The sequence below is a fragment of the Osmia lignaria genome, chromosome 4, assembly GCF_051020975.1.
Source record: "Osmia lignaria lignaria isolate PbOS001 chromosome 4, iyOsmLign1, whole genome shotgun sequence".
NCBI lineage: Eukaryota > Metazoa > Arthropoda > Insecta > Hymenoptera > Megachilidae > Osmia > Osmia lignaria.
The window spans coordinates 8,059,329-8,074,072 of NC_135035.1; the positions used below are offsets into that span (position 1 = coordinate 8,059,329).

Consider the following 14,744-nt stretch of genomic DNA (forward strand, 5'->3'; position numbering starts at 1 on the left):
TCTACGAGTTTGGTCGAGTTCCAAGCTCGAAAAGATTCATTGTTTCCAACCCTGTTGCGATCTACCTCTTCCGTTTACACTTTCGCGGAAAACTTTGGAAAATATTCCTGTTATTTAAACGGTTTCAGTGCAAAAGAAACTGTAATTAGCGAGCAACACAGCAGTATTCTAATTAAAACTCTTAGTAACTGAAGTGGGATCGTTTTTTTTATTCGCTGCATTACTTTTAATCAACACATTTCGCGAATATACTCGCAGCAGCGGTTCGCCGTCGATTCACCGTTGAATATTCTACTTCCTTTCCGTTTTCCATATTCTATACACGCACGGAACCACAATTTATGGAATTCAATTTACCGCGAACACAGTCGTGCACTCTTGTTAATACGATTATAATAATTATCAAATTTATTTGTACCGGGGTCTGGATACGTGATGGAGCTCGACGAAGTGGAAGGTCGCATTGGCGAAGATAAGAAAAAATAAAGGGAGGGAAGGAGATACATTTGGGAAACCGGAGGAATTATATTCAGGGATAATGCATCCGATATGCAGGAGAAAATTGCACCTCAAGCATCACCATTATGGCAGAATATCCTTACCATAAATTCCTTTTTACTACGTTCGGGTATCAAACCCAGGCACACCCCCGCGCTCTCTCGCTTTTCATTACGTTAATATAATATATGGTTCGGGTTTCGATCCCAAAAGTCCTGCCACTTGAACCCTTCGATAATAAATATTTTATTGAAATCGACGGACACCAGAGAGGGACGAACACCCGACCGGCACGATTTATTTTTTACCTATAGTTTCGCGCGCTTATTGAATAATTATAGTGCAACCTGGCAGCGGAAATTCGATCCGTTTTCCGGGTCGAGGGTGCCGGGAATTTTAATGAGATTCGAGCTGGCAATATTTCAACGGATCGAACAGGTTAATTGAGGCTGATATCGCGGCTCTTCGCGGGGATGAATTCTCTCCTACGCGAAGCGGTCCTTCGTTCGTAGCCTTTGCTCAAAATTTCGAAAGACGGAGAATCGAATGCGAGTTCACGATACTCTGTTTACCTCGTCGAGATTATGCGCATAAATTAAACCGCTCGCGCCGACGCGTTCACCCTCTGTCAGCGAACTGGGACGACAGAGAAGCCTAAATACACGACGCAGGATAACGTTGAATGGCAGGAAAATTTTCTCACGCTGAATTTGGGTAATTCGGTTTGATCAGTGAATTACAGAGAAACCGACAAATCGACCGCGAATTGGTACACCGTGTAATCCCGTTGGTGATTCAGTCTTAACGAGCTCAAGGCTCAAAATCCTCGCGCGATTGCGTCGCAGTTATGCAGCCTGACTTAGAAACGATTTAAGGGCTCGACGACGGTTCAACTCAGCCCGCGGGCAGCAACAAGTGACGTGCAAGGGGTATTGTTTCAGCTGCAACGCGAATTTTCGAGCGTCTTAATTTGTGCTGCTATACCGTGTAAAGTATACAGCATGGCTCGAGTAAATGCACCCTTCACGTAGGAGTATATTAAGCGAGAAGCGTAATGGTTAGATAAATATATATGCAACAGTCATTCTCTGTGCCGTTACGATGAAACTTGCCGCCGCGAAACTCCTGCGCTCTCGAAAACTACATTCAGCAAACTCTGTTCCAGAATACACTGACCAGCGTTAAGAACGCTCGAGCACATGCAACAACTATTAACCAAAAGCAGACTCGTGTCTCTCTGTACCCTGTTTCGAGTAGCCTAATCTAAAGCATTCTCTCGGAACCGAGGAATCTTTAATATCTTCTAAGTTTTTTGCTTCGGAACTTTTGCTAAGAAATACAGCCCGACGGAAACTTCTTCTGCCTTCAGCGTCGCCGTTATCGACGTTCCTTCGTTAGACACGCTCGGCCTAATCCCTCGACCGGGAATTTTTAATACCTCCTCGAGAGGTTTAAACGCGAAAGCAACGCGGCAGTATGGACTTTCAGAACGACTCGAGTAAATGGCTCGGATCCAGTTTAATGAAACCCACCTCCAGGGCCTGCTCCTCCGTCGCGGCTAGATCGGAGGAAAAAAAGGTTCGTTTTTACCGAAGAACTTGGGCGACCGAGCTGGGAGCAGGTTGATAAAAAACACATCTCTGAATTAAGCCTGGCTGCGATAAGCCACGTCGACCGACGCATGCGAAGGTGCATTACATAATTAAAAAATAGACGATGCGCCGGGAAATAAATTTTCTTTACGGTCCTGGAAAACTTTTAGAAGTGTAATAGAAAAGTATTTTGAATACAGGGTGAGAATTTCGTACTTTGAAACAATCTGCAGCTAAAGGGTTAATGAGATATCTTAATCACTCATTATGGAAGAGCGCGAAACGAGAGATAGGAAAGAATCTAATAAAGAATTCCGCTTCTTATCTCCGTGTCTCTTACGGGCTACATATTTCACGTAACGGCACCATCCTCCACTTATTCCGTCCAAATATCCAACGACGGTGAAGGCACGTTCCGTCTATGGAGTTTTTGCCCGGTTACGTGACCGTATTATGAACCACGGTTCGCGACATTGTTGGTGGAAAAATAAAGCGAATTTGCATGTCGATGTTTTCAGGGCCCCGAGGCGAGCCTTGTTCCACAAGTAATTTGTGTGTCTTTCCTTTCGTGTGCCGCGAGATAACTCGAGTCCTTTTGGGGAAAGAGATAAAAGTTTTCGAACGCTTATCGATCGAAGTGGAGGATAAATCTAATTTGATAATATATTATTATTAACGCGGCGTTAATAAGATTTTTCTATTTCGTTTTAAGAAAAAGAGAGAGAAGATTCTTTTTTTAAGAGAGATGATTGCGTTCCCTGTTGATTACATCTCGAACAATGAATCCGACTTTAACGAGTGTCAATTATACGAGTCGGTAGCAGCTGGAAAATTGTCAAGAATTTCCAGCGAACAGTGCAAACGGACACCGTAAAACCATGCCACTCGTGAAGGAGCGTCGATCGTAAACCGCAACTACAACAGCGTCGATATTACCGGTGGCGATGTTCGTGACAATTTTGTCGAAACGCGAACACACGCCGAGCCGCGAGATTTTGTTCAGGTGACGTCAGGGAAACCCAATTTTCTATTTGATCGCGGTAAACATCAAACGATCGCCGCTAACACGGCCGCGATAACACCCTGTCGCGTCGAAACAACGCCCGTTGCTTCGTTGTTGTCCCTGTCCGCGTGTCAACCGACAATACCGTACAGTCTCCTACAATACCATTTTCACTCGTTTGTCAGGAAATTTTCCAATGATCACAATGTTCAAATCTTTGCACAATATTTATGAAGAATTTTTCTTCTTAAATTCGTAAAAATTGAAATATAAAAATTAAGCTCCCTAATGTCTTTTTTTTCTCAAGAGTTCATCTTTCACCCTAGAAAATTTGCGAAGAAAATCCGAACCTATTGCGAAGATTCCAGCAAACAATCCACCGGCCCTTTCCCGCAATTAAGTTACGAAGCAGCCGTCTCGAACCCACGATAAATTTCAGTTCTGTCGGTTGGTTCAGCAGGTCTGGCTATCAAGTAGAACACGTCGCAAAAGGGTCCTTAATTTACTTTCGGCGAATCGAAACCGCGGCTAACTCACTGCTGGCTGATTATCCTGAGAATAATCCCTTTCCCTAGAATCGTTTCTTTCACCGCAATCGCGGCCGGTTTTCGTTCCACTCGAACAGCTTTACCCTCTTTTTCCCGGCAATTCACGAGAACCAACGACACGTAGCGAACTGTGCGGTCACGTAAAATCGAAACGCACGAACGAAACGATTCTTCCGTTTCGCAAACAGGCAACGTTTAAAACACAACCGAGGGTGAGCGAGAAGCTTTCTAAAGCAGCATTCTACGCGGACAAACGTCGCGTTTCTTGTATCGCGAAACGACTCGGTGCACCTTTCACCCAACAGCACCAGTCGAGAGGAAAAACTGATGGACTTCGTTAGGGATGCTAATGAAAGGGGATCGGGGACAATTGAAACGGATTTACTACGTCGGAGGACGAGTGGATGTGGTGTTGAGGGTAAAGGGAATAGGGTGAACAGGAAATGGGATTCACGCATTGTACTGTAACTGCAAGGCGATATTATGGATTAATTCCAGGGGCCGTTTCCATTGTCTGTGACCCGGATTGAAAATGGATCAGGATTTTCGGCATTGTTTCGCCCTCTCACCCTTGCATCCGTAAGGAAACGCGTTCCCATACAGGTTGTCGGGGAAATGACAAAATTACCGGCAATCCATTCACTGTAGGAACATCTGTCATCGAATCGTTCTGTAACTGGAAATAAAGTTTCGCTCTCGAGTTCGAGGACCCTAGCCGCGAGGATGCTCCTATTCTTTCAGCTCGCCGCGAAAATGGTCCATCAATCTTGGAAATTATTATTCGACTCGACAGGCTGGAACGTGATCGAAATGTCGAGCGGACACAACAGTTTTTCGCCGTCTTTTCTTTTTCCCATTCGAGGACGAATCTTGAGAGGAAAACGGCAGATTCTCGGTTACTTAGAAAGGGGAATGTGAAGGGTGCTCTCGGGTGGGTTTGTCACCCTGTTAATATTGAAAGTATTTTGGCGAAAGGAATCTTCCACCCTTATCACGGTCTCCATACCAAAATGTGTCAAAATTCTTTCAAAATAAAATAATGCTTCCCGCACTTTTGGATTACAAAATTGTAACGAGAATCTAGACATTGTACTTTCTTTTACAATGTCTGAAAGAACCGATCTACGTAATGAAAAGTGCAGAAATCGATTTATAAAAAAAGTGCATGTGCATCGGGTAAATGCATCGCTACATTTGATTCGAGATATCTCTGGAACTATTCTGTTTTCAACATTTTACCCTAATACTTTTCTATACAGAATATCTAAAAGAATTGATTTACGTAAAAAAAAGTCCAAAAATTCGTTTTTGAAAAAATGCATGTGCATCGAATAAGTGCATCGCTATATTTGATTCGAGATATCTCTGGAACTATTCTGTTTTCAACATTTTACCCTAATACTTTTCTATTCAGAATATCTAAAAGAATTGATTTACGTAAAAAAAAGTCCAAAAATTTGTTTTTGAAAAAATGCATGTGCATCGGATAAGTGCATCGCTATGCTTGATTCGAGATATCTCTCAAATTGTTCTTTTATTCAACATCTTATGTTGTTGATTAGCACATGCTGACGCAGCATGAAGAAATAAAAAATCCCGACAAATTTAACCCTTGGAGAAGATCCGACGACAGCAGAAAATGGTAGCAACGTCGAGACAGCAGAATATAACGATTAATTTTCTAGAATTTCCTCGCCGCTGAAGCGGACGATGCATCCTAGCGAAGATGTTGCACAGCGAGGCGTACGAATTTTCTGACATGCGAAACAAAGAGAAACACCCTTTATTAAGTAAAATGGAATATGAAGCTATATTTTTGTCTTACGGTGGTTGTCGACGTTCCCACCGTTCCTAACTGTAGCAATAACGTCGGGACACATAGTGCAGGTCCCAAGGGTTCCATTCCTTAGGAACAGGTGCCCGCCATGAAGAATACAAGAGAAATTAAGCTGTCGTTTTCACGGTAGAACGTGGTTGCACCGCAACGATGAAATATTCATGGGCGTCGATAGGAGGACAACACTTTACATACGGAATGCAGCCTCGCTTGGCTTCGCATCTTTGTCTTTGTGGCGTGGAAAAATCTCACGCGAGAACAGCGTGGATTTTGCATTTTTCAACGAAACAAGCGGTAACAAATTGAAACGCGTCGACGATGTGTCGTTCGCGAGTCCACGCTGGAATATTCAAACGCTGAATTTCTATTCATGCTCCTTTTCCATCTGCAAAAATTCCAGATTTCGACAAATTAGAATTACACGAATGTTAAATAATAACAAGTCTTGAAATCCTCTATTCGTCTTATTTATCAATTACCTTTTCCTTTATTTACTTTCTTTATTCTCGAACTGAAAGTTAGACAGATAAAATAAATGAGACAAGCAAAGGAAATATTAATTGGCGAAGAGTGAAAAGAAATCCTCTTTTTTTTTTTCTATCGGTCAGGGAATTAGATTATAAAGTGGATTGCATCCGGAGATACAACGACAGCGGAACAAATGACTTTCCAGCTTGCGATACAAGCCGAGGCTCGTTTTCCTTTGAATTTAATCCCCCGGCTTCGTCTGGTCACATATTTCCTATTTTCTTTTTTCCTTTTATCCTGTTGCTTCGGTATTTCCTAACCAACGCTTTCTGTATACGCTCCCCTGATCTCGTTTCATTCAATTGTTGAAATTTCATGCATTAACAAAATAACATTTTTACTTCGTATCGAGTTCGTTGAATCTAAAATTCTATCCGAAATAATGTTACCCATTTCTAGAGTTAGTTTTATACAATTTTCTATTTTCAGAAAATGAATTTATCCGTTAGAATATTATTTCATACTCGTCTTATCCAAGTACTGCCTTCTTTTTGCATCTCAACAAAACAAAATTCTGCTTCAAAACACAACGCAACCTCTTGTACATCACCCACGTAACTGGTGACAAGTGCAATGCGTGCGATATATAACGTGTCTCGTCAGAAATTGTGCAGAAAGGAGATATCTCCGTGACAGGACGATTTACAGAGGCGCGCATAGTCGGTAGAAAACGAGCCACGACGATGGAGCCGGTCCAAACCATATGTCGATAGAAAATACCTGTCGACGAAACAATCTAGCCAACGAAAGTGGCGATCGACGAGGGAACTTGTCAACGAGAAATACCTGTCGTCGGGGCCACGCTTCTTGCTTCTGTTCCGCTGATCGTCGAGCGGAATCATACGGTCGGAAAACGCTCTTTCATTTCTACTGTCAGCTTTCTATCTCTCTGTCTGCATGCGGCCAGATTAAAAAGTCTTAAAAGAACTTCCACATAAAAGTACTTAGAACAACAAGCGCAACGAGAAAAAAAAAGATAGAGAAAGGAGGTACGAGTCGAGAGGTGAGTTCCAGCTAGAGAGAAATCTCAAATCTAAAGACGCCTTACTTTCGAACTTTTCTTTGGCAAGTAAAAGAAGAAAAATCGCAGTCGTCTCTGTTCTCCTTTAGCTCGTTTTTCTACGCTTTCCTCCACCTGGAAGCCTTCATTAAATTTACGTTCTACCGAAACTCACTTCGTCCAATTAATTCAGTCAACGTTCGCTCGGTAACTCTTCTCCCGAACTAATCGTTCGAACGCGCCCTATGGAAACTAGGCATCCATTGTTCTCGAGTTACGCGAATATTGCCATCATTCGTAAGCTGAATAGAAACGCTAAACCATAGCAGTATCGTTCTTGTTTTTCTCCGCGGAACACAGAGTTACAGGGAAGATTGAAACTCCCTGTAAATGGGGGAAAATGTTTCTTAAGGAGGAAGGAGGGACTACGAAGACGATGCAGAAGGAGAACTTGGTAGTTTCAAATTTTGTAACGAGGAAAAGTTCTGGCGGATGGAGAAATTGAGGTGGAATTCAATTGCGCGACATTTCGTATCAGCCACACCGCGTTATTCGAATAACAATTAACGAATAAAATTTTATTGAAGTTAATTCAAGATTCTATTAAAAATCGACTGTACCGATCAAAGATGTTGGGTGAAAGACACTCAATAATCTCCAGGAAATGGCACGTCCCGACCGTATTACGTCTACAAACGCGTGGTCGTTGACATTCCCGGCCAGATAATTTCCTGCGAGAGGGATAGGAGCGAAAGCAAACGAAAGCAAACGAAAGCATTCGTTGATCGACGAAATGATGTCTACCTATCCAGCACGGGCTGAGTTAATCGAGCCTCGTCGATGGAATCTCTTCCCCGCAGCGTTATCTAAATGGACCAAAAGTCTCGGAACGTGGATCAAACGGCACGTATCAGTGGCTCTATCAACAGATTCGCACGGCTGAACGAAATCATGTCAGGTATAATGATTAACGAGGTCCATCTTCGCTTCGGAACTGTTTGGTACCCTCGGCAAATGAAACGGGAGGATCCGGTCCGCTCGGATATATATTTAATGGCACGACACCGTCGTCACGCTCGATGGAGCCGTGACACACGGTTAAAAACGACACCGACGACCGGCTTCCCTCTGCAATTTGCGTCGCATTTTGTCGTATTATACACGAAGCCGAGCCCAGAAGCGGGACACCACGGTCCCGTGAGCCAGCTTTTGTACCATCCACGCTATACGGCTGCCTTCTAATGCGAAGCGATGGAATTAAATGGAAGAGAGTCTGCCTTTTCACTCGCATCCGTCGTATCTCGCAGCATAGTTTTTCCTGCCTTCGTTCTTTTCAAACGAACGTTCCCGTCGACGCGTTGTAATTATTCCGTTTGTTACCCGCGAAAATACGGTCCATTTTGTTTTTCAGTTTCTTCTTTGTTGTTTTTTCGTGAACGGTGTCACGAGTCACGGGGAAACTCTGAAATGCAGCAACTTTTTCGAAAGTCATGCAACGAGAGCGAGGTTAAATTATTGTTACATGCTTGTTTAAATATGGACCATTTGGGGTTCGCAGGTATTTGCAAGCGTCAGCCGACTATTATCATTCCCGAGCGCATGGGTGACCCACGGGTTGGCTCTCTGTGGACCGCATCTAAGGGCAGATCGATGGGAACACTTGTTGGATGCGGCAATCCCGTTGATAACTTAACAGGCAACTTACGCAACACGTATAATCAATGTTACATGGGAAACGAGCCGCGTCTTGTTAACTGTGTAATCTCACTTAACGTAAGTTTAATGGAACCCCTACTCCAAGGACAGAAAATAATATCGTTAGCCGACTGTTTCCAGTTTCTCGATGCATTGCGCTGTTCTACGAGCAATTAATATCTTTTCTACGGAATTCATGGAAATTTATGTAAAACGATTTCGTGTTTAAGTTATTCGAATATCGTCGAATTCAGTGAAAAATTTTCGCAAAAATAAGAACGCTTTTCCGTGGAACTACGGTTCAAAGTAAGATGGCCAAAGTTTTAATTCAACTTTGTTCAATTACGCCTCGTTGGCCAGGGAGAAAGATAACGGCTAGAAAATGAGTATAAGATTGAAAAACCAACCACTCGCCACTTTGCAATCAAAATGTAGCACAAAGGAGAGATTAATTAAGAAGTTGAAAGGAATTTTGTGAACGTATCATCAAGAATCCTTTCTATGATTCATTAGAACGTCCTGAAAATGTTATTAAAGGCAACAGCTATCTTCTAAAGCAGTGATATTCGATTCTAATCAATATAACAGTTTCGAATATTTCGCTTTTCGGCCGAATACTCGACGTAATTTACGATCGCTCGGACCATCGTTTCATTTGCGCGAGATTCTTGGCCGGCACGCTATCGATCGGCTTTCAGGCAAATAAAAGGGGTTATAAAATATATATCTACGCTACATTTGTCCATGGAATGGAGGAACAGTCGTTTCGATTGCAAGAATTTACGCGATAATCCAACGGCTCGGATTAACGTGCATTTTTCCACGAAGAAACCCGAACGGTTTCGTATCGATCGCGAACGAGTTCGATCGTGCGTTAATTTCCCCCTGTTAATGGGTCAGATTTATCCCCGACCTGATACCTATAATCCATTGATTCGAATCCGACCGATTACCAGCCTGAATCCACCACATTTTTAACCTGATTTCCTCGCGAAATTTCTCGGGATAATGTAAAATTATGTTCGCTGATTTATCACGGACAAAGGTGGATGAAATTCGTGTTATCGGAGAAGATTGGATAGAAAAGAGAAGAGGAACAAGGGTCGGTTATTTAGGAACCGGCTCGAACTAGAAATTCAGTTCAACGAGGAACCGTTCATTTCCAAATCTCATTATCAAAGCTAATCCTACCAGCAATATAATGAACACAATTTTCCCTGGCGCGAAATCGACTCATTTTACTTGCAAGATATTAGACATGGGAACACCGCAGCCGATATTTACTAGTTAAATTTACTTTGACAGTTTCCTCGTTCATCCGCCCATTCTACCTGATAATGATAAACCATCTATGTAATTTTACACTTCGCTTAGTCTACGCTAACTCACACCGTGCTCCCCCAATTTTCGTGAATTTTCGTTGTTTCGCTCCGGAAAATTTGTTAAACACGATATAGGGGATTGAATATTTCGCATAATTTCTTGTTTGCGCTTCAAAGGCTCAAATTAATCAAGTAGCTATGTTAAATATTATAAGATTTTTAATTAATTTTTATCTGTTATCTTTTAAAAAATATTTCTTTGAAGGAATAAAACGAACAATAACTACGAATGCAACACGATGGAAACTGTTGGGTAACATTTGGTGTGTCGGAACTTGGCGAAACCATGACTTCCTGTTTATTTTATGTCGCTTAACTTCCCGGCTGTGTATCGAAGCGTTCGATATTTTAAATAAATCAACATACAGGCAACTTCTTAACCGTCGTAAATGCATTACGCCCACTGAGGGGATCCCGATCGCTCGAGGAACTTTCGAAATAGAGGAGCAGAGGGTCCACCGGCAACATCTGCGTTTCCGATCCGTCCATCCATGCGACTATTCCACACGTTTTCCAACTGCAAAAACTTTTCGTCTGCCATGCATATTTTTTCCGCGATTATTCGACCACAGAGCGAGTAGTTTAAATTTTTTCCTTCCGCCACGTGCTTCCGCGTCCAGACAACTTCCACCCCTTTCATTTCAAATTTCCTCTCTCCACTTTTTCATTCTAATTTCGTCTACAGTTTAACAGTTATTTTCCACTTGTACTAATTAGCAGTTTTCTCTGTGTAAAAAATTCATTTTAAGCACTGCTGTTTGGTATTTTGCAGCCGTACGCTCTTTTAAACTAGTTCGAATGTAAATTTCATTGGCAGTGAAAGTCACGTAAAAATGGAAACAACATTTCCAGATCGATCCTCGGATGAAATGCTATGAACTTTAAACGAGCTGTTATTCTGTTTGCACGGTTTGTAGATATTTACTTAACCGGAAACGATATTAAACTCCTTTTAGGAGATCTCGTAATTCAAGGAAAGAGCAATTAGTTTTACAACATCAATACCAATCTCAACTGTCGCGATTGCTTTTAAGAAAAATTTTAATTGACTGCCATTAAAAATAATTAATTTACATTCCATGCAGGAACTGTCGAGGAATTCGAAGAAAGAAAAATTTCACAGAATATTAATTGAAATTCACTCACAGCTTGGTTCACCTTACATGATAAAGCAACTCACATTTCTTAAACAAAGACATCCCCTTCCACAACCGCGTATTTCATCAAACCTGGATAACATTCGCGCCCCCTTTCTTGCCTAGCAGCCTCGTGTGTTTGGTTGATGTTTAAAAATGCCTTACTTCCATCCTGACCAATTAAGGGTGGCTCGTGTTACTTCATGTAAAACGACCCATTAAACATTCAACCCGTCCCGTCGTGACGTTCAGCCATTCTTTACCTTCTTAAACATGGCACGCGAGTGAACAGGTACAGAGGGAAGTTATAGCTGACGGACAGCGGCAGTAAAAATAAATCAGCCTACGAAGGGTCAATGTTGTCGTAGGGAAAATAAGAAAATTCAAGTCGATACGATTCCAAGCGAGCAGTGATTGGGAATAGTCGAAGAAAAATCGCAAAGTCATTTCGCTCGCCCGAATAGCCGGCGTTAATTAAAAGGTTTACCGTAATTACGAATGCGTGTAACGCGTGAAACGCTTATTAATGATTTTCGGAAACACGCGTGCATCGTTCGGATTATTAATAACCCTGCGGATGCGGGTGAAATCAATTTTTTCCTCTCAACTAATGACTCATTAATGCATCATGTCGGACACGCCGCATTATAAACACATTAACTTGACGTAAAAAAGCCAGTCTGTAATATTCAATAATAAATGAAATCGTTCGATGAATAATTCATAGGTAATTACTATCGGTTAAAAATGTAAATATACAATTTTCATATCATACCTACGTAAGAAGATTCCAAAGGAAGGTATCCAGATTCGACCCTGACACTAACGCGAAAACTTCCGCATCATTTTGCACTTAAATTTCCATGAAAATCGCGAAAGTTCGTAGGCGAGCGAATTCATAGCGACAGTTTTCGCCAAGCTGATCGTCCGGCTTCCCGTGGCTTTTGTTTGGAACTTGAATTTAAATTTAACCACCTCGGTGTTCTTGATCCGCGGCCGGATTCCACTTAAATTTCAAATGGAAACTGTCCGCGACGGAACCTCGCCGAGGCAGAAATATCCGGCCGCATCGGTGACAACGTTTTCCAGTACCGAGCGAATATCGGCTTTCATCCGCACACATTTTCGATACAATACGCTTTACCGAGCATCGCTCGGATACATTTACAATTCTTATTTTCGAATTACGGTCATGCCAACCTTATGCTGATTCAACCGCAAATAGACTAAATCCATCGTGATTCTTCGAGACTTGTGTCAAATTTTATTGACACATCGTTGGCATATAATTATTCTTACCCTTTTCTTTCAGAGAACGAAAAAGAAAAATTTAACTTGCCAATTTTGATACCGAATCAAGGCCTGAAAACTTCACAGAGCAAACAGTAAAATCTTTTACAATCAAACACCGATACGATCGATACGATCTCATATCACGGGGATTCTGAATTGAATTTGATATTTCAATTCGCGGCGAATGGATAAGTGAGCGATAACTTTGAACGTATGGAAATCACCCCATTACGCTGGCTGCTAGGAGGAAATCGCGACTGGTTGGAGGAAATTTACAGACGATTCGAGCCAAAGTTTTTCCATAAGGGTGAGAAAGCGTGAGACGAGTGAAAAAGCGTAGTTAGCGGCCATTCAAACTTTCTAACTGCGATTCTGTTAGCTTGTAAATCGAATCGTGTTAACAACTTGCAGTCTATAAATTTTCTTTACTAACTTGACTATCATTTTGAACAGTATGAAGCATTGCAATACGAAACGATTTTTAATTTTATCATCGCAACTATGAATCTTGTCATTCCGGTTGAATTCGGTTTCGCTATTTTTCAGAGGAAACCGACGACCCGAAAATGAGACAAAACTTGACCACGGTCCATGATATTCACGCGGATCGATTAATTTTCTGCGGTTGGAACGTGGCGTTACATATATCTCGTATAAATGATCGTAAACTGGTCCGTTCGTGTTACATTGCTTGGTAAACGCTGCTAATTTATCCCAATATCGTTCGTTTACCTTCGAATTTGCATCTCATTAAAGAAACCAATGCGATACGTGTTTTATCCACTCTAACGTAAACGTTACTATATTTCCGACTACAAACAATTTCAATTTACGCTGTTTTCACTTATAAAATATTTGGCATAGTACTTCAATGAGTTGCCAACTCTGCTTTCATGCAGGATGTTAAAATTTCCCCAAAAATGAGCTAATTTTAATTACTAATTAATGACTGAACTGAGAATGCATAACCCAATTAACTACTGATTTGTAAAAAGCTGATTCAGCACAGAATCGCAAGTTGTAATTATTGATTTTGGAAGTTTTGCTTACCTAGGAAACACAGTTGCTAGCTAATAATTCAACAACGCTGAAACTCTGACAAATAATTCGAATATTGCTGGAAGTCCATCACCTATTTGTCTACTTCATCTACATTTTCCTTTTGCATTCTCTACTCCACGCTCTATCGGTCGAAACAGAGCAGGTTTTCTGAAAGAAGATTTCCACGATGTAAAGACATATCTTTTGCAAGCTTATAAAGAACTTTCATAAGCGTAGAATATATTAGGAACGATAAAACGATTGTACACAGCCCGTGCAATGCACGAGCACACTTTTTCTCCTTAATTAAGGATGACTCTGCCAGCGACTAATATTCCGGCTGATTTATCACACAATTCTGTAGAAATGTCTGCTTGGTAATAATATAAAAAAGAGACGTTCCATTTGTATCACTTTAAACGCGACGGGAGTAAAGCTTCGCAGAGTAAGTAGTACGAGTCCCGCATTTGTCAGACATCCTACGCCATCCGCAGACCTATTCTACTTGGTTCCTGATACGCGTTCGATAATTCTTTCTTTCGTATTAAGTCTGCTTTATATTGGTAGAAGCTTAAGTTATTAATGACAAAATAGCAGGATACACAGGCAAATCACATTAACAATTAATAAACATTGATAAAAATTGAAATATCGAATGCAAACGTCTTTTCAATCGGTAAAGGCGATGAATCCAGCAGGGAAACAGACTTCCCTAGTTTCCACGAGGACTAAGTACGATTATTTTCCTTTCAATTAACGCGGAGTCACGAGAGTTTCCGTTTAGTTAGCCCGACTTTCTCGCCTTTCGAAACTCTAAGATACCTCTGAAAAGTGTTAGCCGCTGAGTAAAACGGTCCTTGATGCCGTTCTATTTCGTTCATCCTAACACCCTATTACAGGCAGAAACTTAAATTAGATTCGCACGGTTTAACTTTTCACTTTTAACCGAGGAACAAGTCTTCCAACACTCGGGACAGGGTAAATCCAGCGTACGTTGGAAGGAAATTATGCGGCGACCGGATTGATTTATCGCCGGCGATCTTCGTCGAAGGTGCACGCGAAAAAAAAGGCCGGCCTCTCGTTAGAAAGGGGAAACTTTGTGTGGAATATCCTTCGTGGTTCGTCGATCCCATCGGACGAATTTCCTTCCGATTCGAGTCGAGATTCGAGAACAAACGCTTCGCCTGTGCC

General features: G+C 41.7%; 1 protein-coding gene across 10 annotated transcripts in view; it reads right to left on the reverse strand.

The window, feature by feature from the left end:
* LOC117603236 (5-hydroxytryptamine receptor-like) overlaps positions 1-14,744 on the reverse strand; it is a 141,717-nt gene that overhangs the window by 34,370 nt on the left and 92,603 nt on the right. Inside the window, exon 13 of one of the 10 annotated variants that reach the window (XM_076688094.1) lies at positions 13,597-13,721. The exons of the other annotated variants lie outside the window; for them this stretch is intronic. The gene's annotated coding sequence lies outside the window, so the exon portion shown is untranslated. Of the gene's footprint in view, positions 1-13,596; positions 13,722-14,744 lie in introns of those variants that run through there. 10 annotated transcript variants of the gene reach the window in all.